The following is an 18,187-nucleotide window of genomic DNA, read 5'->3' on the forward strand; positions in this document are numbered from 1 at the left end:
AAGGCAACAGCCCCATAAACATACAAAACCCCTAGACCAGACAAAAACCATAAATCCCCCATGTCACACCATGACCTAACCAAAATAATAAAGAAAACAAAGATAACTAAGGCCAGGGCGTGACATACATTTTGAAGGAAAGAACTATATACAAAATACATAAATGCTATTCTAACACACCCCGCAAAAATATACAGTATATATATATAAAAAATAAATAATAATAATAATAAAACAAACAATTAATTACAAGGGTAACTATTTACATATTTTCTATTTACAATATTGTGAAGACCCTCAGTCCTCTACACAATATTGTGCTGCTGGTGCCATGGCCCATAGCAGTCTCTTTCTCCTGTAAAGCAGAGGCTTACTGAACAGGTGGTGCAGGTGATGGAGCATTTCCTGTGACAAAGGGCACAACGACGTCTCCCTACTGTGCCCTTTTTGCCCTGAGGTACATTCATGTCTGCAGAGATGAATCTGGGCAGGTGAACACCACTGGTTGGAGCAGAAGGGACAGAGGTAGAGGGGACAGAAGGTGCTACAGTGGACTTGCTGTAGCTAGCAAGCTCCTGAATGAGCAGCTCCCTGAAGGCTAGCTGTGAGATGGGGGGCTGTCCACAGCTCTTAGCCATTTCCTTCTGGAGGATGAAAGCATTCTCCATCGCGTGGTACCCCGCTCAGCCCGCTTAGGCATGTCGTTCATCTTTGTCTTTGGAAAGCCCACTCTGTTGGTCCGAATGGTGCCACAAGCCCACACATCCCGCTTCCTCAGCTCTGTAAACAGGGTAGGGCTTGTGTAGAAGTTGTCCACAAACAGTTTGTAGCCCTTCCCCAGCAGTTGTAAATCCAATAACTCCATAACGGAAACATAACTCAGTCCATTACCGGCAGCAAAACTGTTTTTCCCCTCATAAATTGATTCTGGCCTTTGAGGCTACCATCCTCTCATCGATGGACAGGTTCTGGGCGGGCTGAAAATCTTGCAGGCCTCAACGATGTTGGGGTAGAGAGGTCTGATTTTGCACAGCCTGTCAAACCTTGGTGTGCCTCTCTTCTTGTCATTCTCCCCATCAACTTCTGGGTCACTGATGTGAAGCGCCCATGAGATAGTCAGAAACCAGAAGACATGACAGTCATGGGGAAAGGCAGTTGATAGAGAGTTGATGTTTTCCAGTAGTCCCTTAGCATTTTCAACTTCACCAGCCCCATGTAAATGACCATTGAAAAGTAGCAGAAAAGGTCTGACATGGAAATGGGCTTCCATGCCTCTTTCTTTCCTGCCTGCTTCTTAGCCCCGTACTTATTGGTGTTCGGCACCAGGGAGTCAACAACTGACGAGGTGAAAAACAGTTGAAAAAGTTGAAGGGGGCTGTACTTTGCAGTCATGTCTAGTTGAGGTCCTGGCTGCCTTTTGGGTCTAAAAACTGGTGGATTTGGTTCCACATCATCTTCTAACACAGAGTGCCAACGACCCTCTGGCCCTCTGTCTGCAGGTTTCTTTCTTCCCCACCTCCTCTTCTTTGTCACTGACTTCACTTCTCTAGATGGCCAGGTAGGTGTGAAGCCAGAGACAGCGGGGGTCCGACTGGATGAACCAGCTTCAGAGGGAGATGGACACCTAGACATTGGCGGCTCATAATCAGAATCACTGCCACTGTGAAAGATTTTTTGTTAAATCAGTAACAATACTTTCACTTATGAGCCCTGTATCAATGATAAAATAAACAGATATATATAGAGTAACATAATCACTATGGTGAAGTGGTGAAGGGCTGTTCCATTCCATGTTAATGTAAAATAAATGTTAAAAATATATCACACACACACACAGTTTAGCCAATGTGTACTTTACACATTTCATTACAGATTATATTTTTTATATTTTGCAAATAAAATAAGAAAATCAACAAAAAAAATCTCAAATTAATAATTTTTGATATTATTAATTTCAAACAATGACATTAGCATTAGAATTTACCAATCCAGCATGGCATCCTCGCCATGCAGAAACAAGTGTTCCGCCTGGGAGTCAAAACTAGCTTCGCTGAAAGATTCATCTTCCTGATGCAACTCGGTCTCGCTGTATCTATCTATTTCCTCAATAATTTGGGTTAAATCTGTATACCTAGACTTTGTTTGAGCTTTTTCTGATTTATTCGCCATATTTTAAATATATAAACTTGTTGAAAATGCTATTGAATATGTACTGCTATGTGTAACACATCAAGTAGGATTTGCAATGGCGAATGAACCTCTTTTACGCCAGAGTTTACGACAAAGGCTGGTCTTCAAACGTATAACCATTACATACTGCCGTTTACCTCAGCTCATTGGCTATCTTCCAAGCTAGATTTCAAGATGATCAGTGTTCATTGGGCCAAAATACAATCAATCAACGATAGACCGGTCCTACCATTGGTGCGCAATGATGTCATTGATTGGTGCCTTCAAATCGGTTTGTTTCGGTCAATACGTCCTGGGAAAAGAACCATCAAGTATGGTTGTGTTAGTAACAACCAGAGGATTGCAATGAAACCAACCATGACTGGATAAACGTTTGTTTAGTGTGTGTAATTACCACGAACGCATTGTCCAAAGTTGAATGAGATGGAAATCATGACGCGAGCGGTTTACAAATGTTTCGTGTTAGGCTATAAAAATTGATTTTATCAAACAAAACGAACATTCACTGTGTAGTTAGGACACTTGTCATTGCCACCAGAGGAAGATCTTCAATGGTAAGTGATTTATTTTATTGTTATTTCTGACTATCATGACGCTAATGCTTGGTTGGAAAATGCTAGTAATACTTGTGTGTGCGAGGCGCCGTCCTCAGAAAATAGCATGTTTGCTTTCGCAGTAAAGCCTGTTTGAAATCTGACACAGCGGCTGGATTAATAAGACGTTCATCTTTTAAATTATTTAAGATGCATGTATTTACAAGAATGTTTACTATAACAAATGGTGTATTTAGAATGTTAGCTCTCTGCAGTTTCACCAGATGTTGGCCTGGTGGGATGTTAGCATCTCACCTATCCTAGAGAGGTTAACTGCCTTGCTCAGGGGCAGAACGACAATATGACAACACTCTGAATTTACAAACGACCCAGAGCTCACTCTGACACACTGGAGGTAATTTATGAACACCCTAAATAGTTTTTTGTATATTTTAGTTTTCACTGTATTAATTTTCATTTAAGCTTTATTTAACTATGCAAGTCAGTTAAGAACAAATTCTTATTTACAATGATAGCCTACCAGGGAACAGTAGGTTTTCAGGGGAAGAACATCAGATTTTTACCTTGTCCGCTTGGGGATTCGATCCAGCAACCTTTCAGTTACTGGCCCAACACTCTAACCACTAGGCTACCTTAGACTAAGCATCTGTGATTTGATGATGTTGAAGTTGAGAAATGGTGCTGGAATAGTGGAGGCAGCTCATTTTTTCTTTGCTACTTACAGTAACTCGCCATGGTTCTAAATCAATAGTTGTTTATTAGTCCGGAAATGTCTGATGTAGATCATGTAACTGTTTATTACATGTAATATGCTTTGTGGTCTTCCCCGGACCGAGGTTGCACTCCGGTTTTGTGATGAAACAAAGGTGTGGTTGAATTTATTGTGCCACTGTGTCTTCTTATTTTCTCGGCCTTAGGCATATATATCACGGTTGCAAAGCATATGAACTAACAGGTTATAGAGCAAACAACGCAATTATCACAACACACAGGTTGTAATAGGGCTTTTTTTCTAGCATGATTTTACCCACACACTGCTACTGCTAGGTAGATAGCCAAGGAAACCCCAGTGCTCAACTTCAACTTCATTGGCGATATGGACAAAATATAATTTTTGACAGTTCGATTCGGTTGCCAAGAGTGTGAAAAACACCAGTCTCAACGTCAACAGTGAAGAGGCGACTCCGGGATTCCTCTGAGTTCCTCTGTCCAGTGTCTGTGTTCTTTTGCCCATCTTAATATTTTATTTTTATTGGCCAGCTTTGTCTTTGCAACTGCCTAGAAGGCCAGCATCCCGGAGTCGCCTCTTCACTGTTGACGTTGAGACTGGTGTTTTGCGGGTACTATTTAATGAAGCTGCCAGTTGAGGACTTGTGAGGCGTCTGTTTCTCAAACTAGACACTCTAATGTACTTGTCTTCTTGCTCAGTCGTGCACTGGGGCCTCCCACTCTTTCTATTCTGGCCAGTTTGCGCTGTTCTGTGAAAGGAGTAGTACACAGCGTTGTACAAGATCATCAGTTTCTTGGCAATTTCACACATGCAATGGCCTTCATTTCTCAGAACAATAATAGACTGATGAGTTTCAGAAGAAAGTCTTTGTTTCTGGCCATTTTGAGCCTGTCCTCGAACCCACATATGCTGATACTCAACTAGTCTAAAGAAGGACAGTTTTATTGGTTCTTTAATTACCACAACAGTTTGTGCTAACATAATTGCAAAAGGGTTTTCTAATGATCAATTAGCCTTTTAAAATGATAAACTTGGATTAGCTAACATAACGTGCCATTGGAACACAGGAGTGATGGTTGCTGATAATGGGCCTCTGTACAATTTGATGTTCATTTTAATGGACAAAAATGTGCATTTCTTTACAAACAACAAGGACATTTCTAAGTGACCCCAAACTTTTGAACGGTAGTGTATACTCCAAAATATATATGGGGGATATGAAATTATGCACACAATTACATTGGTGGAAGCTACAAGCTATCTGCAATATTACAGCTGATCTACTCCCCCAAAAAATGTATGAATGATAAATCAAATACATTTGTCTCATTAATATGCATGTGTTATGAATGACCAAAGGTATCTGATTTTCTAGTAAGTACAGCATCATATGATATAAGGCATTGATGTATGTGGATGACCAAAGGTGTCTGACTTTAAAGTACACGGTCACATGATCTAAAGTTTTTATGGATGTGTTCTGAATGATCGAAGGTGTCTGACTTTAAAGTACACGGTCACATGATCTAAAGTTTTTATGGATGTGTTCTGAATGATCGAAGGTGTCTGACTTTAAAGTACACGGTCACATGATCTAAAGTTTTTATGGATGTGTTCTGAATGATCGAAGGTGTCTGACTTTAAAGTACACGGTCACATGATCTAAAGTTTTTATGGATGTGTTCTGAATGACCAAAGGTGTCTGACTTTAATGTACTTTAATGTACACGGTCACATGGATGTGTTCTGAATGATCGAAGGTGTCTCACTTCTAACTATTAAATGACCAAATAAATAGCTTCTAAATGGTCTGCCTATTTTTGAAGGTTCCTATGATCCACGGGTTACTGTAGGGTGTGAAAGTTATTTAGATGGGTCGATGGACCGGCAAGGCTTGCGTTTGTGCATGTGTCAGAGCCAAGATGAATTGGAGTAGTCCTACCTGAGACTACCTAGCCACCAGGTATTCCTCTTCTGTCCCTATGCTGGAGACCAGCACTTGGTTACAACTTGTTCGTCACGCCCTGATCTATTTCACCTGTCCTTGTGCTTGTCTCCACCCCCCTCTAGGTGTCGCCCATCTTACCCATTATCACCTGTGTATTTATACCTGTGTTTTCTGCCTGTCTGTCTGTTGCCAGTTCGTCTTGTTTGTTCAAGCCTACCAGCGATTTGTCTCAGCTCCTGCTTTTCCCTTACTCTTCCTCCTGGTTTTTGACCGTTGCCTGTTCTGACCCTGTACCTGTCCGCCTGACCACTGCCTGTCTCTGACCCGGAGCCTGCCTGCCGTCCTGTACCTTGGCCTCTTCTCTGGATTATCGACCCCTGCCTGCCTTGACCTGTCGTTTGCCTGCCCCTGTGGTCACAATATACATTGTTACTTCACACAGTCTGCACTTGGGTCTTACCTTGATTCCTGATATTGTTACAATGGCGCCAAAGTTTTGAGGTTGATTGTTTAGCGGGGGATAGGGCGAATGTGTCAAAGACCTGACTGGGTCCAGCACCGCACGGTATGGCTCGTTATATTCTCTGTGTTTTGTGTACTGAGGAACTTGGTTCCAGAAGAAAGCCACTTTCAATTTCCTTATGTTGGGGGCTTTCATCAAGGTAAGTGGTGTAATGTGACTAACATGACTTCTCTTTAGAGCTTGTGTCATCCTGCAGCACAACATATCACCCTTTATAAAGCACATGTTTATGTCATATTCAACATAGTGGGTTATGAATCCTTTATAAGCATGGTGTAGCAATTGCTTAACACTATGGGCTACTTTATGTTTAAGCTTAAACTCTATTGGACCTGTTAGGTTCACTACTGGAGCAGTAGGGAGAAATGACAACCACACAACTGAATAATTTAGGAACAGAATGCCGGCTTGTATTTTGTAAATAAAAATACTTACAAAAAATTAACCACCTTGAGTAAATATTGATATTTGAAAGTTGTACAATGAGCTCAATATGAATGAAATACATCAATAGTACAATAGACTTAGATATCGGCCATATATCTTGCCTATAGTTACTAGAGAGCACCCAACTCTATCTCATTCTGACGGTCTCTCAGATTTCAAAGTTCAATAGCAATACAATAAACATGAATCCACAGAAAACACAAACCAATTCACAAATACTGACATAAACCACTATGAGATGGAATCAAATGTGAGTGACTGTGCCTATCAATAAGTGTAGCATGTGATTATAACAATCCCACTGCAATGTATGATGCTATGATGTCTTGCAAGAAAAATCCTACCACACTGTAGTACGGCAGTGCAAATTCAGTGTCCTCCAAGGAAAATACATCTTGCATGCAAATCTTCTTATCGATGTCCTGGGTTCGGGCGGCTCGCCATCCTTGGTGGAACTGAATCCATACTAAAACAAACCTGACCAAATTCTGGCGTCAATCTTTCCCTAAATCCCTTCACAGCGTGTTCGTATAGATAAGTGAGTGTTAATATCCAGTTCTCTCTTTTTAGTTTAGTTTTATACAACTCCTCAACAATTTGAAACAGTTTTTCTACCATGGAATGGCGGTAGCTCTTCACTTTCCGTTCTAGCTTTTTTTTTCAGCATGTTGGTGCCAACTGGTGTATAACTTAAGGTTAGGAGTGGGACGAAATTAATATTGAGTTTTGATTGGCTCAAAATAAACTGCTCGTCATGCAGCTTCTGACAGCTGATTTGTAATAGCTGCTAACTTAAACATACCAATAGCAATATAGTATGACATGATTGGTTACTGGAATCTCACTAGTAGGTATAAGTGTTCAACATTAGTTGACCTGTGTTACAATGACATACTGTTATAGATGATTTGTGACATTTATGTAGTGCTTATGAAGGCTTTATGAAGCATTTATGTAGTGCTTATGAAGGCTTTTTTAAAGTTGGACCGACTTTTCTATATCGTAGCACTCGAAACGACCGTAACTCGATCCTTGATTTCAAACGCTTTTGAAAAGATTATGGATTATCATGAATTATTTGTGAATAAAGATGAGTGAGAATGTTACAGATGCACAAAGGTCATGCCCCCAAAACATGCTAACTTATAAACAACTATAACAGGAGAGGTTAGTGTTTTGGGGGGGGTATGATATTTATGCCTCTAACTTTCTCAATCATGATTATTCACGATTGATTCATGAACTTTATTATACAAATTGTCCTGCAGTCAGAATCATTGAGCTTCTTCCCAGACTCTGTGTTTTATTCCTGCCTAATTGCCTAACTTCAATATTTTTCCCCAGCCGTTACTGTAATGCCTGCACAAACACTATCCAGAAGAAGCCTATATGCAGCGTGCAAAGCAGTGATGGGGCCCAAATTCCCTATATACAGTGCATTCGGAACGTATCCAGACCATTGACATTTTCCAAAAAGTGTAAAGTTACAGCCTTATTCTAAAATAGATTAAATAGTGTTTTCCCTTCATCAATCTACACACAATACCCCATAATGACAAAGCAAAAAACAGTTTTTTTGACATTTTTGCAAAAACATTTAAACTGAAATATCACATTTCCATAAGTATTCAGACTCTTTACTCAGTACTTTGTTGAAGCACCTTTGGCAGCGATTACAGCCTCAAGTCTTCCTGGGTATGATGCAACAAGCCTGGCACACCTGTATTTGGGGACTTTCTCCCATTCTTTTCTGCAGATCCGCGCTGTCAGGTTGGATGTGGAGGTGTCTACAGAGATGTCCAATTGGGTTCAAGTTCGGGATCTGGCTTGGCCACTCATGGACATTCAGAGACTTGTCCCGAACCCACTCATGCATCGTCTTGGCTGTTTGCTTAGGGTTGTTGTCCTTTTGGAAGGTAAACATTTGCCCCAGTCTGTGGTCTTGAGTGCTCTGGAGCAGGTTTTCCTCAAGGATCTCTCTGTACTTTTCACCTTTCATCTTTCCCTTGATCCTGACTAGTCTCCCAGTCCCTGCTGCTGAAAAACATCCCAACAGCATGATGCTGCCACCACTATGGTTCACCGTAGGGACAGTGCCAGATCTCCTCCAGACTTGACGCTTCGCATTCAGGACGAAGAGTTCAATCTTGATTTCATCAGACCAGAGAATCTAGTTTCTCATGCTCTGAGAGTCCTTTGGGTACCTTTTGGCAAACTCCAAACAGGCTGTCATGTGCCTTTTACTGAGGAATGGCTTCCGTCTGGCCACTCTACCATAAAGGCCTGATTGGTGGAATTCTGCAGAGATAGTTGTCCTTCTGGAATGTTCTCCCATCTCCACAGAGGAACTCTGGAGCTCTGTCAGAGTGACCATCAGGTTCTTGGTCACCTCCCTGACCAAGGCCCTTCTCCCCCGATTGCTCAGTTTGGCTGGTCGGCCAACTCTAGGAAGAGTCTTGGGGGTTCCAAACTTCTTCTATTTAAGAATGATGGAGACCCCTGTGTCCTTGGGGCCCTTCAATGCTGCAGAAATGTTTTGGTACCCTTCCCCAGATCTGTACCTCGACACAATCCTGTCTCGAACCTCTACGGACAATTCCTTCAACCTCATGGCTTGGTTTTTGCTTTGACATGCACATGCATTAGTTACCTGTATCTTTGCCTCTAACTTTAGAGATTTTTCCTTTTGATATATGGAATCGTAACACTGACCAACCTGAACAAAAGTAGCTCAAAGTTACTATAGCTAGCTGCTCATACACACTTTGTGGGACCTTATTTGGACAGGTGTGACTTTCCATATCATGTCCAATAAATTGAATTCACCACAGGTGGACTCCATTCAAGTTGTAGAAACATCTCAAGGATCATTCATGGAAACAGGATGCACCTGAGCTCAATTTCGTGTCTCATAGCAAAGGGTCTGAATATTTATGTTTAATACATTTGCAAAAATGTCTAAAAAACTGTTTCTGCTTTGTCATTATGGGGTATTGTGTGTAGATTGATGAGGGAAATGTTTTATTTAATTCATTTTAGAATAAGGCTGTAACGTAACAAAATCTGGATAAAGTGAAGGGGTCTGAATACCTTCTGAATTTACTTTATAATGCATTACTTTTGACCAGAACTCTATGGACCCTGGTCAAATGTAGTGCACTATGTAGGAAATAATGCGCCATAAGAAATACAATCATCATTTTGCGGCATAGAGGGAACTAAAATGAGACAAGAAAGGACCTCTTGACGGATACTTATTTCCCCAGCTGTCAGTTGCACTGTTACACACTCTTAAGTTCAAATCAACTCTGAGTAAAGTTAGTCTCTGACCTTGACAGAAGTGTCAATGTTATGATGTAAGCGGTTGAAACCTTGCTGAAATAAAACTGAAATATGATTGAAGAGAACATCAAACAATGTAGCTATTCTTTTTCTAGTCATTTTTCTAGCTAGCTAGCTAAAATGGTGCCTTTCCTAAATTAGCCAGGGATGGAGATAGGGATTTGGACTTGATTATAACGGCCAAGGATTATACCGGCGATTCTGATCCAACCATAAATTCATACATTGGTGTGCCCCTGGCCTGAGAGGATGGAAGTTGAACATGAAGCCAGATGTAGTATGCTAATGTAAACTAGCTGGCCTGGCATATCATTGCCCGTGAAATGAAGTTAGGCTAGCAAGCAAGTATTTTAGCCAGGTAGCCAAGGACGACAAAAACTAAAAGTGTTTACTGTATGACAGTCATTGGTTGTTTAGGCAACATGAAAGAAGAGGATGGTGTTTCTCATCAAGTAGGGGAGGTCAACATGTTTTTCTACTTGCACGCACGCACACAGAAATCAGTACCATGTACAGCCACATCATATTTAGTTTGGATTAGATCGTTTTTGGTGTCTTTTAGTTGTCACTGTATTAGACTAAGCATAGGTGATTAGATGATGTTGAATTTAAACGGTGCTGGAATAGTGGAGGCAGCTCCTGTTTATTTATGAATTGCGGTAACTCCCCGTTGTATACTATAGTATAAATCAAATCAAATTCGATTTGTCACATATTTAAAGAGCAACAATAAAACTGTAGCAAGGCTATATGCCGGGAGGACCGGTACAAAATCAATGTGTGGGGGTACAGGTTAGTCGAGGTAATTGAGGTAATATGTACATGTAGGTAGAGGTAAAGTAAAAATGGGGGTGGGGGGGACAATGCAAATAGTCTGGGTAGCCATTTGATTAGCTGTTCAGGAGTCTTATGAGAAGCCTTTTGGGCCGAGACTTGGCACTCTGGTACCACTTGCCGTGCGGTAGCAGAGAGAACAGTCTATGACTAGGGTGGCTGTAGTCTTTGGCAATTTTTAGGGCCTTCCTCTAACACCACCTGGTATAGAGATCCTGGATGGCAGGAAGATTGACCCCAGTGATGTACTGGGCCTTACACACTACCCTCTGTAGTGCCTTGTGGTCGGAGGTGGAGCAGTTGCCGTACCAGGCGGTGATGCAACGAGTCAGGATGCTCTCGATGGTGCAGCTCTAGAACCTTTTGAGGATCTGAGGACCCATGTCAAATCTTTTCATTCTCCTGAGGGGGAATAGGCATTGTCATGCCCTCTTCACAACTGTCTTGGTGTGTCTGGACCATTCTAGTTCATTGGGGATGTGGACACCAAAGAAATTAAGCTCTCAAACTGCTCAACTACAGCGTCGATGCGAATGGGGGTGTTCTCGGTCCTCCTTTTCCTGTAGTCCACAATCATCTCTAATGTCTTGATCACGTTAAGGGAGAGGTTGTTATCCTGGCACAACATTTCCATGTCTCTGACCTCCTCCCTAAAGCCTGTCTCATCGTTGTCGGTGATCAGACCTACCACTGTTGTGTCATCGGCAAACTTAATGACGGTGTTGGAGTCGTCCTTGGCCAAGCTGTCATGGGTGAATAGGGAGTACAGGAGGGGACTGAGCACGCACCCCTGAGGGGCCCCCGTGTTGAGAGTCAGTGTGGCAGATATGTTGTTATCTACCCTTACCACCTGGGGGGCAGCCCGTCAGGAAGTCCAGGATCCAGTTGCAGAGGGAAGTGTTTAGTCTACGGACCAGTAGTGCTACGGACCAGTAGTCATTTAGGCAGGTTACCTTGGTGTTCTTGGGCACAGGGACTATGGTGGTCTACTTGAAACATGTTGGTATTACAGACTCGGTCAGGGACATGTTGAAAATGTCAGTAAAGACACATGCCAGTTGGTCAGCGCATGCTCAGAGTACTTGTCTTGGTAATCCATCTGGCCCTGCGGCCTTGGGAATGTTGACCCGTTTAAAGGTCTTACTCACAAGCGTCCGGGTTAGAGTCCCGCTCCTTGAAAGTGGCAGCTCTACCTTTTAGCTCAGTGCGGATGTTGCCTATAATCCATGGCTTCTGGTATGTACAGTATGTACAGTCACTGTGGGGAAGACGTCATCGATGCACATATTGATGAAGCCAGTGACTGATGTGGTGTACTCCTCAATGCCATCAGAAGAATCCGGAACATATTCCAGTCTGTGCTACCAAAACAGTCCTGTAGCTTAGCATCTGTGTCATCTGACCACTTCCGTACTGAGTGAGTCACTGGTACTTCCTTTCTGTAGGATAGAGTTATGGTCAGAGTTGCCGAATGGAGGGCAAGGGAGAGCTTTGTACGCGTCTCTGTGTGTGAAATAAAGGTGGTCTGGAGTTCTTTTTCCTCTAGTTACTGGTAGAAATGAGGTCAAACGGATTTAAGCTTCCCTGCATTAAAGTCCTTATGGCCTTATACAGATTTTTGAGTGCGGCCTCTGTGCCAGCATCAGTTTGGTGGTAAATAGACAGCTACGAAAAATATATATGAAAACTCTTTTTAAATAGTGTGGTTTACAGCTTATCATGAGATACTCTACCTCAGGCGAGCAAAACCTCGAGACTTTGAGATTTCGTTCAGCAGCTGTTATTTATAAATAGACACAGAACATCACCCCTTGTCTTACCGGAGGCAGCTGTTCTATCTTGCCGATGCACTAAAAACCAGGCAGCTGTATGTTATTCATGTCGTTGTTCAGCCACGACTCTGTGAAACATAAGATATTACAGATTTTAATGTCCCGTTGGTAGGATAGCCTTGATCTGAGCTCATACATTTTATTATCCAATGATTGCACATTGGCTAATAGGACTGATGGTAGAGGTGGATTACTCACTCCCTGTCAGATCCTTACAAGGCACCCCGACTTACTTCCCCGATATCTCCGTCTCTTATTTATGCGAATGACAGGGATTTGGGCCTTGTTGGGTGTCTGAAGTAAATCTTTCGCGCCCGACTCGTTAAAGAAAAAATCTTCATCCTGTATGCGGTGAGTAATCGCTGTCCTGACATCCAGAAGCTCTTTTCAGTCATAAGAGACGGTGGCAAAAACATTATGTACAAAATTAGTTACAAATAATGCAAGAAAAACACACAGTAGCACAATTGGTTACGAGCCCGTAAAACGGCAGCCATCTCCTCCGGCGCCATCTTAGTGGATATGACTAACATACAATGTGATTTAAAAGTTGTCATAAAAACAAACAAAGTAAACATTAAAGTTCACTTTAGAAAATTTGATTTTCAAATGTCCTGGAAACAGGACCGAAACCAGCAGGTCACATAACACATGACTGATCTAAGGTCATCAGCAGTTCTGCTGGGCTTCCCTTTTGGCTGAGAAATGCCCCCAAGCTAATGCTAGCGCTAGTGCCGCTAAAGATGGACATTTTTCACCAGCCCGTAAAGACCTGCTGGCCGAGGGGAAGCCTCCCATGGCATCTCTTTCTCAGTCTGTCAGCTTGTTTGTGTGTTTCATTGTCTGTGTAGGAGCGTATCTCCCGGATCTCTGCCTGTCAGGGATTACTGGATTATGTCCTCTTTTAAAGAAGTGCTGTGTCGCCGTCAAAAGGACATTAGCGCTGGATGATTTAGCAACCGTGGCTCTTTGGGATGGATTTGATGGGGCACTGGGCCTGGGCGCTGGGCCTGGGCTGCATGCTTTATCTATGTCACTTTACAGCCTTGTAAAGAGTTTAATGTGTCTGTCATATGTCAAAGCATATGTCATGTCTCTTTATGTTGTCTGGTTAGCATGCCAGTGTTCTCTTTCTCACACACACACAATACCTCAGTGTTGGACTTTTCCCACCCATAAAATATCATTCATCATTGTCTGTATGCTTGAGTGACACCTTAAGTGATGAATCTGTCTTTCTAAGGAAGCGTCATGCCTTAATTTTTCTATTCTATCCTCTGCTCCCATCTATGCTGTTTAATCTAGGCAACAGACCAAAGTATTTAAAGTATTTCATATACTTTCAGTGTTTGATTGAGCCTGCACTGAGAATGCCAGATGGGTGGAGTTTACACTTTGGACAGTATATTCCATGTGTGCAAATGCGCCAGCCAAGCTCAATCCAACACAGCTAAAATATTTCAAAGCAAACAATCTCTATTTCAATCCAGGCCTATACTATGTATAGATACAAATCTCCCCCAAATGCTGGCTTAGAGTTCTGAGTTTGATGACTCTGATAATCACACGTGTTGTATCTGTTTGCGGCTGATATTGGCTGGATGTTGAGCTCAGTGGGAGTGTCAGTTTTCCTGCTGATCGCTGCGGTTTCACAGCACAGCAAAGTGGGAGAATGTCATTCCCTGTCACATCATCCCACTGCAAGAAAAAAGAACAAGGGGGAAAAAAACTAAAATAAAAATGTGAACGCCTTTAGTAACACTCAAAGGATAGCTAGCCTGGGTGCCAGTCTGTTTCTGCTATCTTGCCAGCTCCTTATGGGGCAGGACAATGAGTTACTAGGAGTTGGCATGATTGTACAAACTGACCTGGAACCTACCATCAAGCACAAATGAAAGTCTGAGTCTCTGTTTAATCTACAGATGTAGGATCTTAATTTGATCACTCTGTTGCTGAGAAGTTTCAAACTTGTAGTGAATTCAAAGTTTCAAAAATCTTCTAAAGTTTGTAATTTACACTTTAAAATGTCAGATTTGATTTGCTCTAACATATAATGTATTAACCTCAACAAAAAATATCCATGAATTATAATCCACATAATAATTCACATTTCCTGTTGCTGCAGGATAATTTTTCTGCTATAGAACTGTCTCATATGAAGATCCTACAAACAGGTAACTGACAAAATAATCAGTAAATGAGGGATACAAAGTTTATTGAAAGCAGTTGCAGTTACTGAGTTAATTAAGCAATTAACATCCCATTAAGTTTTATTAGTCAGACGTACAGGACATGCATGGTATGATGTACATCATACAAAGTTATGCTTACGTACCATGATGCTGGCTCTGGGATTCAAAGCAGTGACCTTTTGTATACTGGCCCACTGCTCTTAACAGCTAGGCTACAGTACCTGCCGCCCCTTAAGGGCACTCCATAAGGGCTGTCAGATGTGCGATTGGATTATCATTTGGCTATACAGTTACTTTCTATAAAGGGACAGGTACAGATGTAGGATCTTAATTTGAGTTTGCTACAGCAGGAAAATAATCCTGCAGCATAAGGAATTGTTATTATTTGGATTATAATTAATTACTCTTTCTGTAGGAGTTGATACATTTTTGTTAGGGCAAATCAAGTCTGACATCATAAAGTGAAATTGACTATCTTTAATGCCTTTTTAAACGTTGAATACACTTGCATTTCCTGCTATGCAGGAAAATTCTCTGCAAAAAAAGTGATCAAATTAAGATCCTACATCTGTACTAATATCCTGTCGTTCCAGCCCAGTGTGTGTGTGCCTGTGAGTGTGAATTCGTGCGCGTAACCCTCCGTTTTCCCTTCATTTGGCTCCAATCCGCCCGGTCTAACAGCAGCATTTCCCATTCCTCTTCTAATCCTGCACAAGGCAATCAGTTTAAATTTGTCTTTTTATGAAAGGGAATTATTCTAATGCTTATTATGGGTGAGTTATGGCAGGAGCCCGAGACTGCTACCCACTCCCTTTAATCTTCCTCTCTGTTAATTAAGGTTGGGCTTGGCTAACGAGCCTGGGAACTGGATTTGTTTCTAATTTAAAACCTGCAAATGCTTATTGGGCCACAGTAATGCTGTCTCTTAAATATTTCATTGTCCCTTAAATGGCACTTCACACTGCAAGGGGAAACGGATCCCCCTCCCTCTATGCCTGCCTGCCGGTGAGGAAGCCAAGACTTTCTTCTGGCGCAGACACACAACTTTGGTGTTTTTGTGTGTGCATACATGTGAGAGACAGTGTGTGTGTTTGTGTTTAGGTATTGTATGTATGCGTGAGAGAGAAAGGAGGTAGACGGGGTGCGGTGGAAGATTGGAGCAGGAGAAAACCCTGGAGAGCAGGAGGGAATGTGGTGAGCATGCTCAGTTCCCTCGGCAGCAGCCAGCACCAGAGCTGGGAGCACAACAAACAGAGAACACTTTCATTTGTGGGGCCTTTGAGGCTGCTGAAGCTCAGCGTGTGGCTGTGTGTGTGTGTGTGTGTGTGTGTGTGTGTGTGTGTGTGTGTGTGTGTGTGTGTGTGTGTGTGTGTGTGTGTGTGTGTGTGTGTGTGTCTACTCGCGAGAGGGAAGGAGAGGGGGTATTACAAAGGGAGTGATACGAACCTTTCTTTGAATGTTGCTTAACATTACCAAAGCATTGAGAGAACAAAAGGTTACTTTTAAATAGCCCTTTTAACATGAATTAGAAGCCCATTTATAACGCCTTATGAGACAATGCATAATGTATTATAATGCACAACATAGACGCCTATAATAATCAAATCAAATGTATTTATTTATATAGCCCTTTTACATCAGCTGATATCTGAAAGTGCTGTACAGAAACCCAGCCTAAAACCCCAAACAGCAAGCAATGCAGGTGTAGAAGCACGGTGGCTAGGAAAAACTCCCTAGAAAGGCCAAAACCTAGGAAGAAACCTAGAGAGGAACCAGCCTATGTGAGGTGGCCAGTCCACTTCTGGCTGTGCCGGGTGGAGATTATAACAGAACATGGCCAAGATGTTCAAATGTTCATAAATGACCAGCATGGTCAAATAATAATAAGGCAGAACAGTTGAAAGTGGAGCAGCAGCACGGCCAGGTGGACTGGGGACAGCAAGGAGTCATCATGTCAGTTAGTCCTGGGGCATGGTCCTAGGGCTCAGGTCCTCCGAGAGAGAAAGAAAGAGAGAATTAGAGAAAGCACACTTAAATTCACACAGGACACCAAATAGGACAGGAGAAGTACTCCAGATATAACAGGAGTGCACGTTTTGATTCAACAAATCAACTAATCATCAAGCTATGATAATTTGAATCAGCTGTGTAGTGTTAGGGCAAAAACCAAAACGTATAGTTTGCTCACGGTACATGTGTCAATGCTAGAGTAATCTCTCATGGACTAATTCACATGACAAATGGTATTTTTTATTTTATTTTTTATTAGACCTTTATTTAACCAGGTAGGCAAGTTGAGAACAAGTTATTATTTACAATTGCGACCTGGCCAAGATAAAGCAAAGCAGTTCGACAGATACAACGACACAGAGTTACACATGGAGTAAAACAAACATACAGTCAATAATACAGTATAAACAAGTCTATATACAATGTGAGCAAATGAGGTGAGAAGGGAGGTAAAGGCAAAAAAGGCCATGGTGGCAAAGTAAATACAATATAGCAAGTAAAACACTGGAATGGTAGTTTTGCAATGGAAGAATGTGCAAAGTAGAAATAAAAATAATGGGGTGCAAAGGAGCAAAATTAATTAATTAATTAAATACAGTTGGGAAAGAGGTAGTTGTTTGGGCTAAATTATAGGTGGGCTATGTACAGGTGCAGTAATTTGTGAGCTGCTCTGACAGTTGGTGCTTAAAGCTAGTGAGGGAGATAAGTGTTTCCAGTTTCAGATTTTTGTAGTTCGTTCCAGTCATTGGCAGCAGAGAACTGGAAGGAGAGGCGGCCAAAGAAAGAATTGGTTTTGGGGGTGACTAGGGAGATATACCTGCTGGAGCGTGTGCTACATTGTATTGTATTGTACCGTCTGTCAATAGACTGTGGGATGCGATAACTATTGAGGAACTTTGTTCTGGTACACTGATTTTTTTGTCACTGATCATTGGTCAAATCACTATTTCGCAGTTGCTCGCTTCTCATTCTAGTGTCTTTTCTAACTGGGTGTCCGAGATTAATGCTTAAGGAATCCATAATATATAACTATACAGTGCAAGAGCAACATAGATATTATGTGTTGCTCAAGAGCCACTGCGGTTAAAGAAAGGTTAAGATAAATTCAATAGATTAAAATGTTACAAAGACTAAATATCCATAAGGTAGCGTGTAGTGACTCTTAGATTAAGTGTACATGCGTTTTTGCAAACTACTGCGAGAATGTCATAAAAAGTTATCCTTGAACAGTTTTCTGCTTCCCCTGAGGCCATGGGGACACCTGGTGACTGCCCTTTCAACTCTTCCGCCCTGTCCTCTATGAAAATATCAGCATCGACAAAATCATTTGTTAAAGGGATAGTTCACTCAAATGACAAAATACCATATTGCTTTCCGTACACTGTCTGCAGTCTATGGATAAGGTATGACAGCAAACAATGCTTTGGTTTAGTTTGACTGGCACTGTTTCTACATGCTAATGTTTAAACATTAGTGGCACAAATCCCATTCAAGTCATGAGACCAATATTGGCATTTTTTGCGCATCATGATCAAATGATCTATAAGTGACTTTGTTGAGCTTTACAATCATTTTTAGATATGTT

This window comes from Oncorhynchus nerka, linkage group LG22 (assembly GCF_034236695.1).
Source record: "Oncorhynchus nerka isolate Pitt River linkage group LG22, Oner_Uvic_2.0, whole genome shotgun sequence".
In the NCBI taxonomy this organism is placed as follows: domain Eukaryota; kingdom Metazoa; phylum Chordata; class Actinopteri; order Salmoniformes; family Salmonidae; genus Oncorhynchus; species Oncorhynchus nerka.